The sequence below is a fragment of the Staurois parvus genome, unplaced genomic scaffold (genome assembly GCF_062004578.1).
Source record: "Staurois parvus isolate SC_StPar_1 unplaced genomic scaffold, SC_StPar_1.0 ptg000380l, whole genome shotgun sequence".
Taxonomy (NCBI): Eukaryota; Metazoa; Chordata; class Amphibia; order Anura; family Ranidae; genus Staurois; species Staurois parvus.
In genome coordinates, this window is record NW_028318176.1 from 2,311,633 (window position 1) to 2,318,120 (window position 6,488).

Consider the following 6,488-nt stretch of genomic DNA (forward strand, 5'->3'; position numbering starts at 1 on the left):
GGATTAGTAAATCGATCGAGTTCCCCGCTGTAGACCCATCCTTCAGCAGCCGCGCTACTGGCAGAGGTGGGGGGATCATCCGCAATAATCAAATGAAAATTCTGGTACCGGAAATTAAAAATGCACTTGGCCGAAACCGAAATGCGCGGTTTTTAAAAATGAATATATATTTTTTTGAAAAAAATACACTTTGATTAAAAAAAACTATACTCCGGTTGTTTGTAAAATATGAAAGAGGATGTTACGGCGAGTAAATAGATACCCAACGTGTCACGGTTTAAAATTGCACAAGCTTGTGGAATGGGGAAAATAAGACATAATTAGTGACAGGTACTTTTTAGGTGGAGATATGGGGGGACAATGAGACATAATTAGTGAGAGGTCCTCTTTATGGAGAGATATGGGGGGACAATGAGACATAATTAGTGACAGGTCCTCTTTATGGAGAGATATGGGGGGACAATGAGATATAATTAGTGACAGGTCCTCTTTAAGGGGAGATATGGGGGGACAATGAGACATATTTAGTGACATGTCCTCTTTATGGAAAGGTATGGGGGGGACAATGAGACATAATTAGTGACGGGTCCTCTTTATGGAGAGATATGGGGGGGGACAATGACATAATTAGTGACGGGTCCTCTTTATGGAGAGATATGGGGGACAATGAGACATAATTAGTGACAGGTCCTCTTTATGGAGAGATATGGGGGGGGGTCACTGAGACATATTTAGTGACAGGTCTTCTTTATGGAGAGATATGGGGGGACAATGAGACATAATTAGTGACAGGTCCCCTTTATGAAGAGATATGAGGACAATGAGACATAATTAGTGACAGGTCTTCTTTATGGAGAGATATGGGAGGACAATGACACATAATTAGTGACGGGTCTTCTTTATGGAGAGATATGGGGGGGACAATGAGACATAATTAGTGACGGGTCCTCTTTATGGAGAGATATGGGGACAATGAGACATAATTAGTGACAGGTCCTCTTTATAGAGAGATATGGGGGGGGACAATGAGACATAATTAGTGATGGTCCTCTTTATAGAGAGATATGGATACAATGAGACATAATTAGTGACGGTCCTCTTTATGGAGAAATATGGGGGGGACAATGAGATATAATTAGTGATGGGTCTTCTTTATGGAGAAATATGGGGGGTCAATGAGACATAATTAGTGACGGGTCCTCTTTATGGAGAGATATGGGGGCAATGAGACATAATTAGTGACGGTCCTCTTTATAGAGAGATATGGATACAATGAGACATAATTAGTGACGGGTCCTCTTTATGGAGAGATATGGAGGGACAATGAGACATAATTAGTGACAGGTCCTCTTTATGGAGAGATATGGAGGGGTCACTGAGACATAATTAGTGGCGGTCCTCTCTATGGAGAGATATGGGGACAATGAGACATAATTAGTGACGGGTCCTCTTTATAGAGAGCTATGGGGGGGACAATGAGATATAATTAGTGACGGGTCTTCTTTATGGAGAAATATGGGGGGTCAATGAGACATAATTAGTGATGGGTCCTCTTTATGGAGAGATATGGGGGGGACAATGAGATATAATTAGTGACGGGTCCTCTTTACCGAGAGATATGGGGGGGGACAATGAGACATAATTAGTGACGGGTCCTCTTTATGGAGAGATATGGGGGGGACAATGAGATATAATTAGTGATGGGTCTTCTTTATGGAGAAATATGGGGGGTCAATGAGACATAATTAGTGATAGGTCCTCTTTATAGAGAGATATGTGAGGACAATGAGACATAATTAGTGACGGGTCCTCTTTAAGGGGATATGGGGGGACAATGAGACATAAATAGTGACATGTCCTCTTTATGGAGAGATATGGGGGGGACAATGAGACCAATGAGACATAATTAGTGACAGGTCCTCTTTATGGAGAGGTATGGGGGGGACACGGAGACATAATTAGTGATGCATCCTCTTTATGGACAGATATGGGGGGTCAATGAGACATAATTAGTGACAGGTCCTCTTTATGGAGAGATATGGGAGGTCACTGAGACATAATTAGTGACGGTCCTCTCTATGGAGAGATATGAGGACAATGAGACATAAGTAGTGACGGGTCCTCTTTATGGAGAGCTATGGGGGGGACAATGAGACATAATGAGTGACGGGTCCTCTTTATGGAGAGATATGGGGACAATAAGACATAATTAGTGACGGGTCCTCTTTATGGAGAGATATGGGGGGACAATGAGACATAATAAGTGACGGGTCCTCTTTAAGGAGAGATATGGGGGGACAATGAGACATAATTAGTGACGGGTCCTATTTATGAAGAGATATGGGGGGACAATGAGACATAATTAGTGACGGGTCCTCTTTATGGAGAGATATGGGGGCAATGAGACATAATTAGTGATGGATCCTTTTTATGGAGAGATATGGGGGGACAATGAGATATAATTAGTGAAGGGTCTTTATGGAGAGATAGGGGGGGGGTCAAGGAGACATAATAAGTGAAAGGTCTTCTTTACGTAGGGATATGGGGAGACAATGAGACATAATTAGTGACGGGTCCTCTTTACGGAGAGATATGGGGGGGGGCAATGAGACATAATTAGTGACGGGTCCTCTTTATGGAGAGATATGGGGGGGCCAATGAAACGTAATTAGTGACGGGTCCTCTTTATGGAGAGATATGGGGGGACAATGAGAAATAATTAGTGACAGGTCCTCTTTATGGAGAGATATGGGGTCAATGAGACATAATTAGTGACGGGTCCTCTTTAATGGAGAGATATGGGGGGACATTGAGACATAATTAGTGACGGGTCCACTTTATGGGGAGATATTGGGACAATGGGACATAATTAGTGACCGGTCCTCTTTATGGAGAGATATGGGGGCCAATGAGACATAATTAGTGACGGGTCCTCTTTATGGGGAGATATGGGGGGACAATGAGAAATAATTAGTGACAGGTCCTCTTTATGGAGAGATATGGGGGCAATGAGACATAATTAGTGAAAGGTACTCTTTATGGAGAGATATGGGAAGTCAATAAGACATAATTAGTGACGGGTCCTCTTTATGGAGAGATATGGGGGGACAATGAGACATAATTAGTGACGGGTCCTCTTTATGAAGAGATATGGGGGGACAATGAGAAATAATTAGTGACGGGTCCTCTTTATGGAGAGATATGGGGGCAATGAGACATAATTAGTGACAGGTCCTCTTTATGGAGAGATATGGGGGCATTGAGACATAATTAGTGACAGGTCCACTTTATGGAGAGATATGGGAAGTCAATAAGACATAATTAGTGACGGGTCCACTTTATGGAGAGATATGGAGGGACAATGAGACATAATTAGTGACAGGTCCTCTTTATGGAGAGATATGGGGGACAATGAGACATAATTAGTGACTGGTCCTCTTTTTGGAGAGATATGGGGGCAATGAGACATATTTAGTGACGGGTCCTCTTTATGGAGAGATATGGGGGCAATGAGACATAATTAGTGACGGGTCCTCTTTATGGAGAGATATGGTGGGGACAATGAGATATAATTAGTGATGGGTCTTCTTTATGGAGAAATATGGGGGGTCAATGAGACATAATTAGTGACAGGTCCTCTCTATGGAGAGATATGGGGGGGACAATGAGACATAATTAGTGACAGGTCCTCTCTATGGAAAGATATGGGGGGGACAATGAGACATAATTAGTGACGCGTCCTCTTTATGGAGAGATATGGGGGTCAATGAGACATAATTAGTGACGGGTCCTCTTTATGGAGAGATATGGGGGGTCACTGAGACATAATTAGTGACGGTCCTCTCTATGGAGAGATATGAGGACAATGAGACATAATTAGTGACGGGTCCTCTTTATGGAGAGCTATTGGGGGGACAATGAGATATAATTAGTGACGGGTCCTCTTTATGGAGAGATAGGGGGGACAATGAGACATAATTAGTGACGGGTCCTCTTTATGGAGAGATATGGGGGGACAATGAGACATAATTAGTGACGGGTCCTCTTTAAGAGGAGATATGGGGGGACAATGAGACATAATTAGTGACATGTCCTCTTTATGGAGAGATGTGGGGGGACAATGAGACATAATTAGTGACAGGTATTCTTTATGGAGAGATATGGGGGGACAATGAGACATAATTAGTGACTTGTACCCTTTATGGAAAGATAATATGACAATGAGACATAATTAGTGACAGGTCCTCTTTATGGAGAGATATGGGGGGACAATGAGACATAATTAGTGACGGTCCTCTTTATGGAGAGATATGGGGGGACAATGAGACATAATTAGTGACAGGTCCTCTTTATGGAGAGATATGGGGGGACGACAATGAGACATAATTAGTCACGGGTCCTCTTTATGGAGAGATATGGGGGGTTAATGAGACATAATTAGTGACGGGTCCTCTTTATGGAGAGATATGGGGGGTCACTGAGACATAATTAGTGACAGGTCCTCTTTATGGAGAGATATGGGGGGGACAATGAGACATAATTAGTGACGGGTCCTCTTTATGGAGAGATATGGGGGGGACAATGAGACATAATTAGTGACGGGTCCTCTTTATGGAGAGATATGGGAGGGACAATGAGACATAATTATGACGTGTCCTCTTTATGGAGAGATATGAGGGGGACAATGAGACATAATTAGTGACGGGTCCTCTTTATGGAGAGATATGGGGGGGACATGGAGACATAATTAGTGACGGGTCCTCTTTATGGAGAGATATGGGGGGACAATGAGACATAATGAGTGACGGGTCCTCTTTATGGAGAGATATGGGGGGACAATGAGACATAATGAGTGACGGGTCCTCTTTATGGAGAGATATTGGGACAATGAGACATAATTAGTGATGGGTCCTCTTTATGGAGAGATATTGGGACAATGAGACATAATTAGTGACGGGTCCTCTTTATGGAGAGATATTGGGGGTCACTTAGACAAAATTAGTGACAGGTCCTCTTTATGGAGAGATATGGGGGGGGACAATGAGACATGATTAGTGACGGGTCCTCTTTATGGAGAGATATGGGGACAATGGGACATAATTAGTGACCGGTACTCTTTATGGAGAGATATGGGGGGCCAATGAGACATAATTAGTGACGGGTCCTCTTTATGGGGAGATATGGGGGGACAATGAGAAATAATTAGTGATGGGTCCTCTTTATGGAGAGATATGGGGGCAATGAGACATAATTAGTGAAAGGTCCTCTTTATGGAGAGATATGGGAAGTCAATAAGACATAATTAGTGACGGGTCCTCTTTATGGAGAGATATGGGGGGACAATGAGACATAATTAGTGACGGGTCCTCTTTATGAAGAGATATGGGGGAACAATGAGAAATAATTAGTGACGGGTCCTCTTTATGGAGAGATATGGGGGCAATGAGACATAATTAGTGAAAGGTCCTCTTTATGGAGAGATATGGGAAGTCAATAAGACATAATTAGTAACGGGTCCTCTTTATGGAGAGATATGGAGGGACAATGAGACATAATTAGTGACAGGTCCTCTTTATGGAGAGATATGGGGGACAATGAGACATAATTAGTGACTGGTCCTCTTTTTGGAGAGATATGGGGGCAAGGAGACATAATTAGTGACGGGTCCTCTTTATGGAGAGATATGGGGACAATGAGACATAATTAGTGACGGGTCCTCTTTATGGAGAGATATGGGGGGACAATGAGACTTAATGTGTGACGGGTCCTCTTTATGGAGAGATATGGGGGCAATGAGACATAATTAGTGACGGGTCTTCTTTATGGAGAGATATGGTGGGGACAATGAGATATAATTAGTGATGGGTCTTCTTTATGGAGAAATATGGGGGGTCAATGAGACATAATTAGTGACAGGTCCTCTCTATGGAGAGATATGGGGGGGACAATGAGACATAATTAGTGACAGGTCCTCTCTATGGAGAGATATGGGGGGGACAATGAGACATAATTAGTGACGCGTCCTCTTTATGGAGAGATATGGGGGTCAATGAGACATAATTAGTGACAGGTCCTCTTTATGGAGAGATATGGGGGGTCACTGAGACATAATTAGTGACGGTCCTCTCTATGGAGAGATATGAGGACAATGAGACATAATTAGTGACGGGTCCTCTTTATGGAGAGCTATGGGGGGGACAATGAGATATAATTAGTGACGGGTCCTCTTTATGGAGAGATAGGGGGGACAATGAGACATAATTAGTGACGGGTCCTCTTTATGGAGAGATATGGGGGGACAATGAGACATAATTAGTGACGGGTCCTCTTTAAGAGGAGATATGGGGGGACAATGAGACATAATTAGTGACAGGTATTCTTTATGGAGAGATATGGGGGGACAATGAGACATAATTAGTGACATGTACCCTTTATGGAGAGATAATATGACAATGAGACATAATTAGTGACAGGTCCTCTTTATGGAG